Source organism: Oncorhynchus gorbuscha, linkage group LG16 (genome assembly GCF_021184085.1).
Source record: "Oncorhynchus gorbuscha isolate QuinsamMale2020 ecotype Even-year linkage group LG16, OgorEven_v1.0, whole genome shotgun sequence".
In the NCBI taxonomy this organism is placed as follows: Eukaryota; Metazoa; Chordata; class Actinopteri; order Salmoniformes; family Salmonidae; genus Oncorhynchus; species Oncorhynchus gorbuscha.
The window spans coordinates 19,230,332-19,251,502 of NC_060188.1; the positions used below are offsets into that span (position 1 = coordinate 19,230,332).

General features: G+C 48.7%; 1 pseudogene; it reads right to left on the reverse strand.

Moving 5' to 3' along the window:
• LOC124000817 overlaps positions 1 to 21,171 on the reverse strand; it is a 125,225-nt pseudogene that overhangs the window by 29,874 nt on the left and 74,180 nt on the right.

A 21,171-nucleotide genomic window follows, 5' to 3' on the forward strand; every position in this document is an offset into this window, starting at 1 on the left:
AGTACGAGAACACACAGGCCACATGTCAGATTATGTAGATACAGAGGGAACACACAGGCCACATGTCAGATTATGTAGATACAGGGTGAACACACAGGCCACATGTCAGATTATTAGATACAGTACGGTGAACACACAGGCCACATGTCAGATTATGTAGATACAGTACGGTGAACACACAGGCCACATGTCAGATCTATGTAATGATACTGAACACACAGGCCACATGTCAGATTATGCTGTGAAATGTGTTTAAGATACAGTTCCTGGCCACATGTCAGATTATGTAGATACTCCACACAGGCCACATGTCAGATTATGTAGATACAGTACTGAACACACAGGCCACATGTCAGATTATCTAGATACAATCAACCACAGGCCACATGTCAGATTATATACACCCCAGGCCTCTTATGTCAATGCATAAAGCCCAGGGAGTAGATACAGTACGGTGAACACACAGGCCACATGTCAGATTATGTAGATACAGTACAACACAGGCCACACGTCAGATTATGTAGATACAGTACGCTGAACACACAGGCCACATGTCAGATTATGTAGATACAGTACGCTGAACACACAGGCCACATGTCAGATTATGTAGATACAGTACGGTGAACACACAGGCCACATGTCAGATTATGTAGATACAGTACGGTGAACACACAGGCCACATGTCAGATTATATAGATACAGTACGGTGAACACACAGGCCACATGTCAGATTATGTAGATACAGTACGATGAACACACAGGCCACATGTCAGATTATGTAGATACAGTACGGTGAACACACAGGCCACATGTCAGATTATGTAGATACAGTACGGTGAACACACAGGCCACATGTCAGATTATATAGATACAGTACGGTGAACACACAGGCCACATGTCAGATTATGTAGATACAGTACGATGAACACACAGGCCACATGTCAGATTATGTAGATACAGTACGGTGAACACACAGGCCACATGTCAGATTATGTAGATACAGTACGGTGAACACACAGGCCACATGTCAGATTATATAGATACAGTACGGTGAACACACAGGCCACATGTCAGATTATGTAGATACAGTACGATGAACACACAGGCCACATGTCAGATTATGTAGATACAGTACGGTGAACACACAGGCCACATGTCAGATTATGTAGATACAGTACGGTGAACACACAGGCCACATGTCAGATTATGTAGATACAGTACGGTGAACACACAGGCCACATGTCAGATTATGTAGATACAGTACGATGAACACACAGGCCACATGTCAGATTATGTAGATACAGTACGGTGAACACACAGGCCACATGTCAGATTATGTAGATACAGTACGGTGAACACACAGGCCACATGTCAGATTATATAGATACAGTACGGTGAACACACAGGCCACATGTCAGATTATGTAGATACAGTACGGTGAACACACAGGCCACATGTCAGATTATGTAGATACAGTACGGTGAACACACAGGCCACATGTCAGATTATGTAGATACAGTACGGTGAACACACAGGCCACATGTCAGATTATGTAGATACAGTACACTGAACACACAGGCAATATTGTGAAATACTGATTAGGAGGTTTTAATAAATTAACCCTGATATTAATTTTGAAAAACAGAATCTATGGAAAATGACAATAGGGTCCATATTGCCTGTGTGTGTGTGTGTGTGTGTGTGTGTGTGTGTGTGTGTGTGTGTGTGTGTGTGTGTGTGTGTGTGTGTGTGTGTGTGTGTGTGTGTGTGTGTGTGTGTGTGTGTGTGTGTGTGTGTGCGACAGAGTGAGAGATGGCGAGAGAGAGGGAGACAGAGAGAAAGAAAGAAATAAAGACAGAATTAAAGAGAGAAATAAAGACAGAAATAGAGAGAGAAATAAAGACAGAAATAGAGAGAGAAATAAAGACAGAAATAGAGAGAGAAATAAGACAGAAATAGAGAGAGAAATAGAGAGAGAAATAGAGAGTGAAATAGAGAGAGAAATAAAGACAGAAATAGAGAGAGAAATAGAGAGAGAAATAGAGAGAGAAATAAAGACAGAAATAGAGAGAGAAATAGAGAGAGAAATAAAGACAGAAATAGAGAGAGAAATAGAGAGAGAAATAGAGAGAGAAATAGAGAGAGAAATAAGACAGAAATAGAGAGAGAAATAGAGAGAGAAATAGAGAGAGAAATAGAGAGAGAAATAGAGAGAGAAATAAAGACAGAAATAGAGAAATAGAGAGAGAAATAGAGAGAGAAATAGAGAGAGAAATAGAGAGAAATAAAGACAGAAATAGAGAGAGAAATAGAGAGAGAAATAGAGAGAAATAAAGACAGAAATTGAGAGAGAAATAGAGAGAAATAAAGACAGAAATAGAGAGAGAAATAAAGACAGAAATAGAGAGAGAAATAGAGAGAGAAATAAGACAGAAATAGAGAGAGAAATAGAGAGAGAAATAGAGAGAGAAATAGAGAGAGAAATATAGAGAAATAAAGACAGAAATAGAGAGAGAAATAAGACAGAAATAGAGAGAGAAATAGAGAGAGAAATAGAGAGAGAAATAAAGACAGAAATAGAGAGAGAAATAGAGAGAGAAATAAAGACAGAAATAGAGAGAGAAATAGAGAGAGAAATAAAGACAGAAATAGAGAGAGAAATAAAGAGAGAAATAGAGAGAGAAAGAGAGACCAGCAGTCTGACCCAGTTCCATTAAAGCCTCATCATAAACAGGTACCATTTTACATCCATCGCCCAAAAGCTCTGTGAAGTAGCCCACTTCCATCCCCATAACAGATACTCAGCAGGAGTTTATGGACTACAGCTGCCTACTGACTGGACATGACAGAGGTCACTCCAAAGACCATGCAGGGTCAAAATACTGCTCAAGCATTTGTCTTCTCCAACAGACAAACTACCGCAGACCTACATTTCCACAACCCCTTTTCCAACACACTGCTCATTTCTAACATGTAACCTGTTCCTGTTGAGGTGGGTCAGAGTCAGCTTTGTTAGACCATGATCCAGGTGCCTTTAGGTTCCACTAATGGAACGGTCCATCCTATACTCTACCTGTAAGTAAAAGTACAGGTAAAAGTCATTCAATGTATTCCATGGTGTGTTTCTACTGACTCCAACATGATTCTCTTATAAGAAAAGAAAAATAACCATTAATTTAGAATTTTTAAAACACACCACTCACATATGATACCTTATTCCGGTGTCCTAGATCCTTGACAAATACCTCGGGCAAATACAGGATTTTCATTTTGTTTTTCCGCACATGACTTATAGCACCAATCAGGTCCCCTAACTCTCCGGGATTCAATAAGTGAAGAACCCTGAAGGGAAGTACAGCAAGATATCAACATATTTCAGCTCGAGTCCCACAGAAAGGCCACGTGTAAGTGGCCATAGACGTCTTTATCTTTTTTTCCCCGATACATGAAAATAAACAATCAAATGACGATACGTAGTTATATAGGCTGTTATAGGTCTGATAACCCCTGGCATCCATTCAGGCTGCTCTCATAGCCCCATAGTGCCGTATCTATCACATGAGAGGAAGCACTGATTGAGTTAGCAAGAGTCTATCTGACTATCTGTGGGATTGCTGCTAATCAGCTCATTGACCCCCTGAAGACAGAGGTTATCAACAAACAGGTTTAGTTCCAGTAAAACCAGAGCACGATCTGAGAACAGTTCAGCATGATTTAATCAAATGCACAGACTAGTTGATTATGAAACAGTGGGTTAGAGGCGGCTGGGGAGAGTATTACAGAGGACAATATACCGGGGAAAGTAGCTGTGCCGTTATCTAAAAGCACTGGGCAGGGACAAACAAATACGGCATAACGTAACAGGCCTACGCTGAAATGACACCTGGCAGCTTCCTGTGAGACAATACAGCAGGCAGAGCTTCCGAAGTGAGCTAGACTCAGTTAGGCTTTGAACTGTAACCAGAAATGCTTGTGCGAGAGAAAGCTCAGAGCATCCCCAGGTGCTGCCGTGATACAGCAACAGAAATAGCACTCAGCCGCTCCCAACAAGCCCCGAATCAGTGGAGGAAACAGGATTTTTGTAAGCAGCCAAACCCACTTTGGTGTCCCAACAGGATGCCCAACAATCCCCCAACACATAGAGGCAGAGTGGCAAAACACAGAGTAGGGTGGAACTGCCCCGGAATGCAATACCCCACTCAGTTCCACAGAGCATCACAACGGGCTACTGTTCTCAGACTGAAACGCCACTGGGACCAATTAAAGCACGGCAGAATGCTCCGCATCACAACCAGTTCAAAAGGCAGAGGAAAGGAGAGGGTCTGGGTGTGGGGGTGCAGCACGGGGAGGGGGGCTGTTTTGGGAGGGAGATGTGTGTGTATGTGTGTGCAGATGTTGAAAGATTTCAAAGGGTTGATAGGCGATCCGCCCCAGATTTACCTGAGCACCTCATTGGGGTTCCCAGCAATGGGCCCCTTCTTGTCCGTGGCCCCGTGGCACTCAGACTTCATCAGGGTGTGTGCCCCCCTGTCGAGCATCATGGTGGAGGTTGCCATGGCGATGACAGCCACCCCATCGCGCACGCGAGCCTCCAGGCCGTAGTCCCACTCGTCATACGACACAGAGATTAAACCTGCAGAGAGACAGAGAGAGAGAGAGAGATGAGAAGGAGGGGGTGGATAGAGAGAGCAAGAGAGAGAGAAAGGAGGGAAGAGGCAGAAACAGATGAGAATAGGAAATAGTGATGAAAGTGATGAAGTGATGAGTGATGAGAATAGGAAGAAAGGGAGAGCAGAAAGAGAGAATGGGAGAGCAGAAAGAGAGAATGGGAGAGCAGAAAGAGAGAGATCCATGACATACAGTCGACAGAGGAGACAGAGGAGACAGAGGAAAGAGTGACAGGGGGAGATGGAGAAAGAGAGTAGAGGAAAAGAGGTTATGCACTCAAGGGGCTAAACACACTATGAGGCGTTTGCCACACACCACTGACAGCCACCCCTCTCCTCTTTTCTCAGTCAAACTGTATCCTCACGCCCTCTCTGTCCGCTACGGCCCACTTGACAGGGACTGGCCAATCCATTACCAGGCAACTGGACAGAAATAGACAGACAGCATCCAACCTGTAGACCCACGGGGCCCTGGGATGACAGCTCAGTCTCTCCAGGACCATATCTAATGTCACACTCTGTTGACACTTTCCCAAGGCTTTTATATTCACCCTATAAAAATGATATTACAGAACTAGAGTGTGTGCATGCTAGTGGAAAGGGTTGGTTGGTAGCCAGTGGGACTTGTCCATCTCCGGACATGAGGAAAATGTTGCAACAATTTAGACAATCTCATCTCCCTTAGCAATGGGGGTAAACAGGAAGAGATGGACAATGGTGTTGATTTAGAGGTGTATGAGCACTTGTGCTCTGAGAACCAGACCCCTTGTCCTTCCATTTGAACTGCAGTAGTCCTCTGCTCCCCGCCCCTCCTTCTCATTCTATCTGTTGATTGGAGGACCTGATTACAAAACTCCGCCATTGGTGCCAGACAGCTCATCATTGTCTGTGATGTAAGATTAGGAGGGTCACATGCTAAATACGTTAGCAATATATGTGTGTTACGAGATGTGTGTTTAAGTGAATTGAGAAAGAGAGAGGGATAGAGGCAGAGGAGGAGAGAGAGGGATAGAGGAGGATGAGGAGGAGGAGGAGGAGGAGGAGGGAGAGGGATAGAGGAGGAGGAGGAGGAGGAGAGAGAGGGATAGAGGAGGAGGAGGAGAGAGAGGGATAGAGGTGGAGGAAAGAGGATAGAGGAGGAGAAGGAGGAGAGAGGGATAGAGGAGGAGATAAGGATAGAGGAGAAGGAGGAGAGAGAGGGTTAGAGGAGGAGGAGGAGGAGGAGGAGGAGGAGGAGGAGGAGGAGGAGGAGGAGGAGGAGGAGGAGGAGGAGGAGGAGGAGGAGGAGGAGGAGGAGGAGGAGGAGGAGAGAGGGGATAGAGGAGGAGAAGGAGGAGGAAAAGAAAGGGATAGAGGAGGAGGAAAAAGGATAGAGGAGGAGAAGGAGAGAGGGATAGAGGAGGAGGAGGGGAGAGGGATAGAGGAGGAGGAGGAGGAGGAGGAGGAGAGGGGGATAGAGGAGGAGGTGGAGAGAGAGGGATAGAGGAGGAGAGAGGGATAGAGGAGAAGGAGGAGAGAGAGGGATAGAGGAGGAGGAGGAAGAGAGAGGGATAGAGGAGGAGGAGGAGGAGGAGGAGGAGGAGGAGGAGGAGGAGGAGGAGGAGGAGGAGGAGGAGGAGGAGGAGGAGGAGAGGGATAGAGGAGGAGGAGGAGGAGGAGGAGGAGGAGGAGGAGGAGGAGGAGGAGGAGGAGGAGGAGGAGGAGGAGGAGGAGGAGGAGGAGGAGGAGAGAGGGATAGAGGAGGAGGGAGTGATAGAGGAGGAGGAGGAGGAGGAGGAGGAGGAGGAGGAGGAGGAGGAGGAGGAGGAGGAGGAGGAGGAGGAGGAGGAGGAGGAGGAGGAGGAGGAGGACGAAGAGGAGGACGAGGACGAGGAGAGGAGGAGGACGAGGAGGAGGAGGAGGAGGAGGAGGAGGAGGAGGAGGAGGAGGAGGAGGAGGAGGAGGAGGAGGAGGAGGAGGAGGAGGAGGAGGAGGAGGAGAGAGGGATAGACGAGGGGGAGAGAGGGGGATAGAGGAGGAGGAGGAGAGAGGGATAGAGGAGGAGGAGAGAGGGATAGAGGAGGAGGATGAGAGAAAGGGATAGTGGAGGAGGAGGAGGAGAGAGGGATAGAGGAGGAGAGAGAGGGATAGAGGAGGAGGAGGAGAGAGAGGGATAGAGGAGGAGGAGGAGAGAAAGGGATAGAGGAGGATGAGGAGGAGAGAGAGATAGAGGAGGAGGAGGAGAAAGAGGGATAGAGGAGCAGGAGGAGAGAGAGGGATAGTGGAGGGGGAGGAGATGAGATACTGTATTTCCTTAGAGTGCCACTTAAGGAACGCATCAGTGGAATTACTTATGAGGATTGGAGGCCATCAAATATGGCCGAAAAGTATTTAGCGTGCCTGTTAACAAATTAGCATGTTAGCGTGCACCTTGGCTTCACACTGAACCATCGCAAACACCAGGCCTTAACTATATCGCATACCACATTATTTGTACTCTAAATGAGTTAGTAAGTTCTCCATTAAAGGTATAGGCCTACATGTGCTAGAAATATGAAGTTAGTGAGACAATTCACATTCTGAAGGTTACTGTAAGGCCTATACTGTAAATTCATCCAACAGTGATAAACTGAAGTGTTGATTTTGACAGTTTGACACAAAACACCCTTAATTCATGCAGTATCTGCCATCTGTCACAGACTAATATGCAGGACAAACCTTCTCAAGGGACAGTTAAAACCTGCAGAAAAACATGTTCATTACCTCGCCCACTCGACCATCACACATCATATGATTTACATAGCTAACATGGTAATTATTATTAAGGGCCATATCCATCAACTTGAGATGCAAGCGATTTACCATGATTTATCGTAAATCATGCAGAAATATCAATGTAAGATTTTGCAACCAAAAATATGCATTGTGAGCATGGATTTCAGATTAGGATTTGATCAGTACCAGCTACCTGGTCCCACATATTCCCAATTATATATCAACATCAAAACCAAAACCAATCATAGACTTTAAATGGAGATAAATCACATAGAACTTATTCCAAACCAACCTGTAGGGAACTCGGCAGGGATCACTTCAGCGTCCCCAGCTACTAGCGAGGGGACGATCCAGGTGTAGCCGTAGCCCGTGATCCCTACGGAGTGGGCCACTTCGAAGATGGTGTTGGCCTCCTCCTTAGTGCAGTACAGCAGGATGACGGGGCTCTGCAGCTTCTTCAGCTGGTTCTGGATCTTAGAGTCTCCATCGTCCACTGACATGTCCAGCAGCAGAACCTCCTCCAGCTCCCAGCCCACAAAGCTGTTCTCTATGGTGCTCCGGATCTACAGGGTAGAGGGAGGGACGGAGGGACCAGGGAGGAAGAAGTAGGTGGGTGAGAGGTAGGGTTGGGTATGATAATCTGTCATATTGAGTTATCACAAAAGGTGTTCAAGGACATTGAGGAAGATAGAGGTGTGTGAGAAGGCTGAAAGGCCATTTGACAGGGCCAATCTGATTTCTCTCAACGCAACAGTATTTAAATACCTACTGACACTTCCTGACTACATGAACAAGTTGAGATTAGCTGCCGGCTTAGTAGTTGCCTTCCTATCACTATCCTAGAAGTTAAGACTATAAGTCCATGGTGACGTTACAGTCTGCTCATGGACTGCCTGGTGGCATTATTCAAAGGAAGGAGGGAAAAAGAGAGAGCTACCCTGTCGTGAGGGCGTGTATCAGTGAGCTACCTTGGTGACAAAGTCGAGGTATCCGGGGTAGTATGTGGTGACGATGGAGAAGATGTACCAGTCGTACTCCTCCATGATGTTGAGCATGACCGAGGCCTGCTGCTCGATGGACGGGCCGAACTGGAAGAACATAGAGTTGTCATCCTGGGGAACAGAAGAGTGGAGGTCAGTAATGCTGTTACATGTCCACATTGAATATTGAACTGGAGAGGAGGCGTCTAGACAACCAATACTGTGTGTGTGTGTGTGTGTGTGTGTGTGTGTGTGTGTGTGTGTGTGTGTGTGTGTGTGTGTGTGTGTGTGTGTGTGTGTGTGTGTGTGTGTGTGTGTGTGTGTGTGTGTGTGTGTGTGTGTGTGTGTGTGTGTGTGTGTGTGTGTGTGTGTGTGTGTGTGTGCGCGCGGCCGTGTTTCTGTGTGTGTCAGTGTGTGCGTCAGTGTGTAAAACCATGGCGTGTCTGTCAGCCGGGCAGGGTATTGAAATCTCTTTGGCTTAGGAATCCATGCTTCACTCAACATCAAAGCCTAACCTCTATAACCCAGGGGACGCACATGGGTTGATCCGTTACCTTGTTTCCACATGAATGAGATCAGACTAAACCACTGAAAAGGCACAGCAGAAAGGGGTGAATAAGTATGCTGTGTGTGTTTGCCACTTACATATGATATATCATACATAATAACTGTGAATAAACAGTATATTCCGCAACAGTATATTCCACAACAGTATATTCTACACGTCTAAGTCAGTGTAAATGTCCACTGTCCCCTCCTCTCCACTAGGCCATGATTGACCCTCTAGCCCTCCTCCATGTGTCCCTCTACACACTACCTTCATCCCACCTCATCCCCTTTTTCCACTTTCTTTCTCATGTCCCTCTCTCCTGTGATCTCTCTCTATCTCCTCTCCTGTGATCTCTCTCTATCTCCTCTCCCGCTCCCTGTCCCATTTATTCCAGTGAAATTACTGCCAGGACACAGTTATAATTGAGTTTCCAGCCCCCCTCCTCCACACGGTCCCCTGCAGCTCCCCTCCTCTCTTTCTAAGAGCAGTGTTAATGTACTGGCCCATGCAGTCATTCAGAGAGCCAGAGGTCCGCAGAATTTTCATTAGCAAAAAAAAGAGGAGAAGGAAAAAAAAGAGAAGAAGAAAAGAGAGAGAAAAAAAAGACCCAGAGCCAAATAAAGACTGGCTTCATTTACAGCAACAATAATTAAGGTCAGTCTGAATTATCACCTCCCTGAGCGCTGGGGTATCGATTAGCACTCATTAAAATGCCTGAGGAGGGAGTGTGTCTCTGTCTGTCCCAAGCAGCCACTGCAGTCTACTGTACTGGACCGTAAAGACAGAGGCTAAATAATAGGGGGAGAGAGGGAACAACACTGGGGGATAAAGGGAGAGACAGACAGAGACAGAGAGAGTACGCTGGGTGAGGAACGAAGAGGGTAAAAGAGAGAGAGACAGAGAGAGGAGGCTGGGTGAGGAACGAAGAGGGTAAAAGAGAGAGAGACAGAGACAGAGAGAGGAGGCTGGGTGAGGAACGAAGAGGGTAAAAGAGAGAGAGACAGAGACAGAGAGAGTACGCTGGGTGAGGAACGAAGAGGGTAAAAGAGAGAGAGACAGAGATAGAGAGAGGCTATGAGCTGGGGGTGAGGAAGAGACAGAAGAGGGTAAAAGAGAGAGAGACAGAGATAGAGAGAGGCTGGGTGAGGCTGAGGGTGAGGAATGAAGAGGGGCTGGGTGAAACGAGAGAAAAGAGAGAGAGACAGAGACAGAGAGAGTACGCTGGGTGAGGAACGAAGAGGGTAAAAGAGAGAGAGACAGAGAGAGGAGGCTGGGTGAGGAACGAAGAGGGTAAAAGAGAGAGAGACAGAGAGAGGAGGCAGAGAATGAAGTAAAAGAGAGAGAGAGACAGCTGGGTGAGGAACGAAGAGGGTAAAAGAGAGAGACAGAGACAGAGAGAGGAGGCTGGGTGAGGAACGAAGAGGGTAAAAGAGAGAGAGACAGAGACAGAGAGAGTACGCTGGGTGAGGAACGAAGAGGGTAAAAGAGAGAGAGACAGAGACAGAGAGAGTACGCTGGGTGAGGAACGAAGAGGGTAAAAGAGAGAGGAATCGACAGAAAAGAAAGGAGGGAGAGAAATTAGTCAGAGAGAGCAATGGATCGTGAGAGACGGTGAGTATAGAGGGAGGGGGGATCTATGGTAACAATGAGGGCAGCGGGTGGCTGGTGGGCTGTGACCTGGTACAGACTGCAGAGTGAGTGAGCAGTAGCGGGCCAGGGAGTCAGGGCAGCCACAGCTGCTAACCCACAGCCGATTGGTGCTGTCAGAGACAGACAGGAGGCACATGTATGTCCTCCTCTCAGCAGCACCCAGAAGCCCTGACAGTAGTGAGGGGGGGAATGACCGATTCAGTTACATATCGCTATACTATTACTTGACAATATTATATTGATACTTTGACTCCAAGTATCAATTTGTAAAAATAACACATATACTGTATATATTTTCTAGGTAGCGTTAGCTAGCGCTGGTCGGCTGTACCTGTGCCAAAACTCCAGAATTTTTCATCTTTTAGCTTGTTCTCCATCTTCTTTTTAAACAGTGAGCCACCATGTCTTAAGCACTTTTATTTCCTGACTGATCAAAAACTCATGTTCTCAAGGCTCTCTCTTGTCTCTCTGCAGCAGACATATAGTGAGCAATTTGTTTGGAACATAAAATCGCAGTATGGGATCACAATACATATAGAATCGAGGAAATCGCAATACATTTCGGCACCTAACATCGTGAGGTCCCTGACTATTACCAGCCCTATCTGACAGAGCCGGAGATAGTTCCTCTCTCTGCCTGGCTACCTGCCCCACAGCTGTCCAATGAGAGAGCTCACACACTCACCAAGCTGCCATTAGACTTGGAGGGAGAGTCAATAACTCAGGTATTTCAATTACACACGCAGGGACACACCAATGCCTACAAAGAAATGGAGCTTCTCCCAGCCCGCCTCTGAATACGTGCATACAGGCACAACCTGTATGCAAGAGGCAAAAATACACAGGGATACATTTATGCACTATATGCACAGCGTAAGGAGTACAGTATGTTATGTACACGGACTGCACACAAACAGATCTGGGACAAAGTTACCTACAGTACAGCATATACAGTATAGTGAGGTCATACAGTCCACGCCACCTGAACCCACACAAGTATTCAATGTACATTGTATTCCGTATGTGGGTGTGCTCTACATTACTGCAAGCCTGTAAGAGTACCTGGTATCTGCCAACAGCAACAATATAGATTTTTTTGCCGTTTTGAAGAATGTTCCAATGTAATTGATTTTTTTCATAACCACCATTGCTGTTTTTCTACTTGTGTGAGTATGCCGTCTGCTCCAAGGTTTTGACAATGCATATTCCTATCCTGCCTATAAGGGGTTCTTTGAACATGAGCGGGGGGGGGTTGCTATTGACTGCTGCTCTGCACTGCCTGATGGGTGGAGATGCAAGAGCGAGGCAGGAGAGCAAGACGGAGAGAAAGAGAGGAGAGCAAGAGGGAGAGAGAGAGAGCAAGCAGGAGAGAGAGATAGAGAGCGAGAGAGAGAGGGGGAGAGAGAGAGCAAGCAGGAGAGAGAGATAGAGAGCAAGCAGGAGAGAGAGATAGAGAGCGAGAGAGAGAGGGGGAGAGAGAGAGAGAGAAGCAGGAGAGAGAGCGAGAGAGGGGGAGAGAGAGAGAGCAAGCAGGAGAGAGAGAAAGAGAGAGAAGGAACAGCTGGGTCTTGCTAGAAGACTAGCTTGTTTAAAATCTACAGTGCAGGATACACACACAACACCTCATAAAGTACATAATTGCTAACAGAATTGTCCAATCAAACATGCTGATATGAACACAAATAATGCATGCACTCAGAATACATAATCAAAATGAGTTTCCAAAAAGATAATGAACATGTTCCCTCACTTGTGTCTCATTCTGTCCCTCTCTCTCTGTCCCTCTCTCTCTGTCCCTCTCTCTCTGTCTCTCTGTCTGTCCCTCTCTGTCTGTCCCTCTCTCTCTGTCCCTCTCTCTCTGTCCCTCTCTCTCTGTCCCTCTCGCTCTGTCTCTCTCTGTCCCTCTCTCTCTGTCCCTCTCTCTCTGTCCCTCTCTCTCTGTCTCTCTCTGTCCCTCTCTCTCTGTCCCTCTCTCTCTGTCTCTCTCCAGCTCTCTCACTCACACAAGTATTATCTCTACCTCAATTAGACCTGGCTCTCTTCCCCTCTCTTCCCCTCTCTTCCCTGCTCTCATGCTTCATCATCATATTTCTTATCATTAAAACCTCCTTATCTTTAATCAAACACATGCAGACTTAATTAGTTCTCACATTTGTCAGACCATCACCTAATTAGCGCTGACCTTATTCTAACTACTTTTTGAACCCTAATTAAAAAATCCCAGGTCTTGATTAAAATATTTGGCTAATTTTGCCCCTAACATGATTGTGATTATAATATAACCACCCGTCGCAGCAGCCCTTCCAGGGACAAGAGAAGAGGAACCAACGGACATGAGACGTTAGCTGACTGAAACCCGTTTCTCTATGGCGCATTTCCTGTCTTTAGACGGCAACCCACTGAGGGCTGCAGCAGTTTGACGTCTTTCCACCCATTACCATCTCTGTCTTAATAGAAAGGCTGCAGAAATACTGACCAGCCCACAACATCTCCTGTGGTCATCTCCCGTCTTACAGTAGGTTAGTCCTGTGGTCATGTCATGCACTCAAACCCCCGTCTTACAGTAGGTTAGTCCTGTGGTCATGACATGCACTCAAACCCCCGTCTTACAGTAGGTTAGTCCTGTGGTCATGACATGCACTCAAACCCCCGTCTTACAGTAGGTTAGTCCTGTGGTCATGACACGCACTCAAACCCCGTCTTACAGTAGGTTAGTCCTGTGGTCATGACATGCACTCAAACCCCCGTCTTACAGTAGGTTAGTCCTGTGGTCATGACACACTCAAACCCCCGTCTTACAGTAGGTTAGTCCTGTGGTCATTACATGCACTCAAACCCCCGTCTTACAGTAGGTTAGTCCTGTGGTCATGACGCACTCAAACCCCCGTCTTACAGTAGGTTAGTCCTGTGGTCATGACATGCACTCAAACCCCCGTCTTACAGTAGGTTAGTCCTGTGGTCATGACACACTCAAACCCCCGTCTTACAGTAGGTTAGTCCTGTGGTCATGACGCACTCAAACCCCCGTCTTACAGTAGGTTAGTCCTGTGGTCATGACATGCACTCAAACCCCCGTCTTACAGTAGGTTAGTCCTGTGGTCATGACATGCACTCAAACCCCCGTCTTACAGTAGGTTAGTCCTGTGGTCATGACATGCACTCAAACCCCCGTCTTACAGTAGGTTAGTCCTGTGGTCATGACATGCACTCAAACCCCTGTCTTACAGTAGGTTAGTCCTGTGGTCATGACATGCACTCAAACCCCTGTCTTACAGTAGGTTAGTCCTGTGGTCATGACATGCACTCAAACCCGTGTCTTACAGTAGGTTAGTCCTGTGGTCATGACATGCACTCAAACCCCGTCTTACAGTAGGTTAGTCCTGTGGTCATGACATGCACTCAAACCCCCGTCTTACAGTAGGTTAGTCCTGTGGTCATGACGCACTCAAACCCCCGTCTTACAGTAGGTCAGTCCTGTGGTCATGACATGCACTCAAACCCCCTTCTTACAGTAGGTTAGTCCTGTGGTCATGACGCACTCAAACCCCCGTCTTACAGTAGGTTAGTCCTGTGGTCATGACACACTCAAACCCCCGTCTTACAGTAGGTTAGTCCTGTGGTCATGACGCACTCAAACCCCCGTCTTACAGTAGGTTAGTCCTGTGGTCATGACATGCACTCAAACCCCCGTCTTACAGTAGGTTAGTCCTGTGGTCATGACGCACTCAAACCCCCGTCTTACAGTAGGTTAGTCCTGTGGTCATGACATGCACTCAAACCCCCGTCTTACAGTAGGTTAGTCCTGTGGTCATGACATGCACTCAAACCCCCGTCTTACAGTAGGTTTGTCAGGACCCGGTTACGAACCCGGGTCTCCGGACTGAGAAACAGTCACTTAACCAACTGAGCCACGAATAGTTGGCAGAACCCAGAATATGAGGCAGACACAGCAGTACTTGAGACGGTGTATTTAATGAAGTAAAAAGTGAAGTTCTTCAGGAAAACATGTTACTCCACAACCTCAAAAGGAATTCCACAAGAACAAAGGTAATCCTCCAAGACAAAAAGGTAAATCTACAAGGTGGAAGGTATAGCACAAAAAGCCTCAAAAGATACTCAAAAACAAACAAACAAGAACAAAAAACAGAATTCCACAAGAGAGTCCACCGGGATCAACAAGAGTTCACAGAGTACTAGGGCTGGGTGCTAACATACAAACACAGAGCAAAGAACAGAGGAAAACAAAGGGTTTAAATACAATCAGGGGAAACGAGGCACAGGTGCAAATAATAATGGGGATCAAGGGAAAACAAAAGGTCAAAAGGCACAATGGGGGCATCTAGTGACCAAAAACCGGAACAACCCTGGCCAAATCCTGACAGAATCCCCCCCCTAGGAACGGCTCCTGATGTTCCTACCAGCTCTCTCAGGGTGGAGGGCCCTGAACTGATGAATGAGGTCAGGGTCCAGTATGTCTTTGGCAGGAACCCAGGAGCGCTCCTCGGGACCGTAGCCTTCCCAGTCCACCAGATACTGCCAGGACCGCTGCACCCAGCGGGAATCCAGTATCCGATGGACGGTATAAGCCGGCTGGCCTCCAATGACACGAGGCGGAGGGGGAGGTCTGTCTGCCGGGACAAGGGGAGAAAAAACAACAGGTTTTAATAAGGAAATGTGAAACGTGGGATTAATCTTAAGGGATCTGGGTAAGTGTAGGCGATAAGAAACTGGGTTAACTCTCCTGGCAACCTTAAAGGGACCGATGTATTTTTGGGACAGCTTGCGAGACTCCACCCGTAGTTGTAAGTCTCTTGTGGAGAGCCAGACTCTCTGGCCGGGGCGCAGGGTAGGCCCGGGACGGCAACGTCTGTTGGCTTGTTGTTGGTACCTCTGTGAGGAACGCATAAGATTAAGACGGGTCTTCCTCCACATAAGCCGACAGCGTCTGACGAACTTCAAGGCTGAAGGCACTCTGACTTCTGCCTCCTGGTCCGGGAACAATGGAGGGGCATAGCCAAACTGACACTCGTGCGGGGACATACCAGTGGAGGAGGAGCGCAAGGTGTTGTGCGCGTATTCGGCCCAAACAATGAAGGACGACCATGTGGACGGGTTGTTACGAGTCATACATCAGAGGGTGGTTTCCAGCTCTTGATTCATCCTCTCTGTTTGGCCGTTGGACTCCGGATGGTACCCTGAAGATAGACTGGCAGAAGCCCCCATGAGTTGGCAGAAGGCCTTCCAAAACCTAGAGGCGAACTGGGGACCTCTGTCAGAAACCATATCTTGAGGAATGCCGAAGACTCTGAACACATGATTAATTACCAACTCAGCCGTTTCCTTGGCAGAAGGTAACTTAGTCAGAGGGACGAACCTGGCCGCCTTTAAAAACCTGTCGATTATGACTAGGATAGTAGTATTGCCATGAGATGGAGGAAGGCCAGTAATAAAGTCCAACGAGATAGGAGACCAGGGTCTGTGGGGAACAGGTAAAGGTGTGAAGGAGTCCTTGCGGGCGGAGGTGAGAAGATTTGCCCTGGCAGCACACGGGGCAGGCATTGACGAAAGTGGCAACATCTCTTATGGTAGGCCACCAGAACTTACGCTGGATGAACTCCAAGGTGCGACCTACGCCCGGGGGACAGGTGAGGCGAGAGGAGTGCCCCCACAGAAGGACCTGAGTCCTCACTGCCTTGGGGACAAACAACCGATTGGCAGGACCTCCTTTCGGGTCCGGTTCAATAGCTTGAGCTCGTCTCACGGTATCCTCAACTTGCCACGAGATCGGAGCCACGATCTTAGCAGCAGGAAGGACAGGCATGTCCGTGTCATCTCGAATGGCAGGAGCGTAGACTCGGGACAGGGCATCCGGTTTGAGATTCTTCGACCCGGGCCGATAGGTGAGGATAAACTGGAATCGATTGAAGAAAAGAGACCATCTAGCATGTCTAGAATTCAACCGCTTCGTCTGCTGGATATACTCCAGATTTTTGTGGTCCGTAAGCACTTGAAACGGGTGAGAAGCCCCCTCGAGCCAGTGTCTCCATTCCTTCAATGCCATCTTAACCGCTAGGAGTTCACGATCCGCCACATCGTAGTTCCTCTCAGCCGGGGTAAGCCGGTGTGAGAAGAAAGCGCACGGATGAAGCTTCTTGTCTTCACCCCTCTGAGACAGGACAGCTCCAACACCAACCTCTGAGGCGTCTACCTCCCCCACAAACGGTTCATCCGTAGTCGGTAGTATCAGGATGGGAGCAGAGAGGACGCGCTGCTTGAGTCCTTGGAAGGCCGTCTCAGCTTCTCTTCCCCACAAAAACCTTGCATTGCCACCCTTGGTTAAAGCTGAGAGAGGGGCTGCCACCAAGCTGAAGTTCTTGATGAACTTGCGGTAAAAGTTTGTGAAGCTCAGGAAACGCTGAACTTCCTTAACGGATTTGGGGGTGGGCCAATCCGCTACTGCCCCTACCTTCCTGGGGTCCATTTGGACTCGACCGGGTTCCACTACAAATCCCAGGAATTGTACTCAGGATGAATGGAATTCACATTTTTCCGGCTTAACGTACAGATGGCTGTCTAGGAGGCGTTTGAGTACTTGTCTGACATGCTTTGTGTGTTCTTGAAGAGAGCTCGAAAAGATGAGGATGTCATCCAAGTAAACGAACACAAATATGTTAAGCATATCCCTAAGCACATCGTTTATGAGCGCTTGGAACACCGCTGGGGCATTGGTCAGGCCGAAGGGCATCACCAAGTATTCATATTGACCAGTAGGCGTGTTGAAAGCAGTCTTCCACTCGTCACCAGGTCTGATCCGCACAAGATGGTATGCGTTCCGCAGGTCAAGCTTAGTGAAAACAACTGCTTCCTGGAGCAGCTCGAAGGCTGTGGCCATAAGGGGTAGCGGGTAACGGTTACGGACGGTTATGACATTGAGTCGATGCAAGGACGTAATCCACCGTCTTTCTTGGCCACAAAAAAAACCCTGCTCCCGCCGGGGAGGTGGATGGACGCATGAGGCCTGCTTCCAGAGCGTCTTTGATGTAGGTATCCATAGCAGCTCGTTCGGGTGGAGATAGGGAAAAGATCCGACCCCTGGGGGGGCAAGTGCCCGGAAACAGTTCGATGGGGCAATCATAAGGTCTATGGGGTGGTAGCATGGTGGCCCTCTGTTTGCTAAATACCAGTTTGAGGTCATGATAACACTCGGGAACTCGGGTCAGGTCGATGGATTCTAAAGACTCGGGAGTAGAACTCGGGGAATTCGGGAAAATACAAGTAGCTTGGCACGTAGGACCCCACTGCTTGATAGTGATCACAGACCAGTCGATGTGAGAGTTATGGCTGTGAAGCCAGGGGTATCCAAGGACGAGAGGGAACTCGGAACAGGAGATCAAATGAAAGTTCATCAATTCCTGGTGTTGTGAAACTGAAAGTCGCAAGGAGGTAGTGACATGAGTGACAAGTCCAGATCCTAAAGGGCTTCCATCCAATGTAGTAACCCTCATGGGGTCACTTAGAGGTTCAGAGGGAACGCCATTCTCCTTCGCCCAGACACCATCCATGAAGTTACCTGCGGCTCCAGAGTCTACCAAGGCTTGAAGGTGAAGCTTGTGGTTGTCCCAGGAAAGGGTGACTGCAATGAGTAGACGGGAGTTGGACGGATGGGAGGAGGTTATGTTTCCCGTTACAGTTCCTCCCGGTCTGTAAGGGACAGAGCGTTTCCCTGGAGCCCGGGACACGTGGAACGGAAATGACCCGGTTTGCCGCAATATAGACAGCGTCGCTCCCTCATCCGGCGGTCTCTCTCAGCCTGGGAGATGCGTCCAATCTGCATGGGTTCCGGTGGAGCCAGCAAGGATAAAGGTGGGGACTCGGAGCTGGAACTGATAGGGGCTAGAGGTCTACGGTTGAGTTCTCTCTCTCTCAGACGCTGGTCAATGCGTGAGGCCAACTTGATCAGGGACTCGAGATTGTCCGGTGGTTCCCGAGTGGCCAGTTCATCTTGGATAGTGTCGGAAAGGCCTTTCAGAAAGCACACCGTGAGCGCCTCGTTGTTCCAGCCACTCGCTGCTGCCACCGTGCGGAACTGGATGGCATAGTCCGTCATGCTGCGCCGACCTTGGTGGAGAGTCAGGAGCTGTTTGGCTGAGTCAGGACCACTGCTTGGGCCTTGAAACAATCGTTTGAATTCCTCAGCAAAGGCAGGGTAGCTGGCACAGCAGGAACTATGGGCATCCCACACAGCTGTAGCTCAGGCCAGGGCTTTTTCCGACAGCAGGGTGATGATATATGCGATCTTAGACCGGTCGGTGGGGAACGACGAGGGTTGCAGCTCGAAGGAGAGAGAACATTGGGTGAGAAACCCTTTACAAGCACTTGGATCACCTGAGAACCGTTGGGGAGGTAGAAGACGAGGTTCAGCCAGAGGGTTAACTGCCATGGGTACGTGAATCTGAGGTACTGGGACGGGAACTGTTGCCGGGGTAAGTCGATCAGATATCTGCTTTATGGAAGTCAGCATCTCCGACAGAAGATGAGAATGTCTAGCCATTAAGGCCTCTTGCTGAACCAGGGCGGCTTCGTGGCATTGGACAGTCTCCTGGTGGTGGGACAGCATGGCAACAAGGTCCTGGGAACTGGCTGCCTCTGGGTTCATTTTTGGCTCTGTGTTTCTGTCAGGACCCGGTTACAAACCCGGGTCTCCGGAGTGAGAAACAGTCACTTAACCAACTGAGCCACGAATAGTCGGCAGAACCCAGAAGATGAGGCAGACACAGCAGTACTTGAGACGGTGTATTTAATGAAGTAAAAAGTAGGTTAGTCCTGTGGTCATGACATGCACTCAAACCCCCGTCTTACAGTAGGTTAGTCCTGTGGTCATGACATGCACTCAAACCCCCGTCTTACAGTAGGTTAGTCCTGTGGTCATGACATGCACTCAAACCCCCGTCTTACAGTAGGTTAGTCCTGTGGTCATGACATGCACTCAAACCCCCGTCTTACAGTAGGTTAGTCCTGTGGTCATGACATGCACTCAAACCCCTGTCTTACAGTAGGTTAGTCCTGTGGTCATGACATGCACTCAAACCCCCGTCTTACAGTAGGTTAGTCCTGTGGTCATGACATGCACTCAAACCCCCGTCTTACAGTAGGTTAGTCCTTTGCAGGTGGCCAATGTCATTCCTTTGCTGCACGTCCTCCCTCTCTCTCTCCCCCTCCCTCCCTCCCTCCCTCCCTCCCTCCCTCCCTCCCTCCCTCCCTCCCTCCCTCCCTCCCTCCCTCCCTCCCTCCCTCCCTCCCTCCCTACCTACCTACCTCTCTTTCTTCCCTGTCCTCTTTCTCCACCACATCAGGCCCTGAGCCATGGTCATGCTGTTGCCGCGTCTCGCCACTTCACACTCAGACGTCGCTGCGCTAACAGACACTGACTCCCCGTGCCAGCACCCACAGAGCTCGAGATAACACCAGGTTTGTCTCAATGCGCTCACTCTCACACGCCCACACACACACGGCAGAGCAGGGCAGGACAGGGGCAGTGGTCAGCCTCTAACCCTGCACCCAGAATACATCCCCACCTCATGGACAGCTCAGACAGGTCAACTAGGTCTCTGTGTGAGCGAGTGCCTGAGTTTCTATGTGTTCTTTTTCAGGCAACATGTAGGTACGCTCTCCGTCACTGTCAGTGTGAAAAGACCACCCGCTTTCTCCTTTTTCTCCCTCCCTCGCAGCTCCTCCTTACCCGTGCTCCCACCAATTAACCAGATTAAAATTCAAATCTGCTTTATTGGCATGACAGGAGTATTTCCAAAGCGGAACATGTTACAAGACAGGGTAAAACAATAAGCCAATCTACACAGTCCCTCCTCCTTCCCTAGCTGCCTCTCACTGCTTTGTCACTGAGCCTCCCAAGACCCCTCCTCCTTCCCTAGCTGCCTCTCACTGCTTTGTCACTGAGCCTCCCAAGACCCCTCCTCCTTCCCTAGCTGCCTCTCACTGCTTTGTCACTGAGCCTCCCAAGACCCCTCCTCCTTCCCTAGCTGCCTCTCACTGCTTTGTCACTGAGCCTCCCAAGACCCCTCCTCCTTTTTAAATCACTGATACCACAACAGTCTTCTTGCCATGCCATATTCAGGTCGCTTGTGTGTGTGTATGTGTGTGTGTGTGTGTGTGTGTGTGTGTGTGTGTGTGTGTGTGTGTGTGTGTGTGTGTGTGTGTGTGTGTGTGTGTGTGTGTGTGTGTGTGTGTGTGTGTGTGTGTGTGTGTGTGTGTGTGTGTGTGTGTGTGCCCTCGTTCTGCCAGGCGTGACACTGGCACACTAACGTGCCCTTGGGCCGTGGCTGGCTGACAAAACTCCTACAAGGCATGTGTCTGCTGTGGCTTTTTAGGTTCTGGTGGGAGAGCATCCAACCTGCCACTGGACTCATGAATTGTTAAGAGTATCAGTCCCTTGTCAGACCGAGTCAGAGAGTTAACAAGTGGGACAACAGGACAAGCATCTCTTTCCACCTCTCATACTTTCCTTTATCTGTCTCCCTCTCCAACACACACACGCACGCACGCACGCACGCAC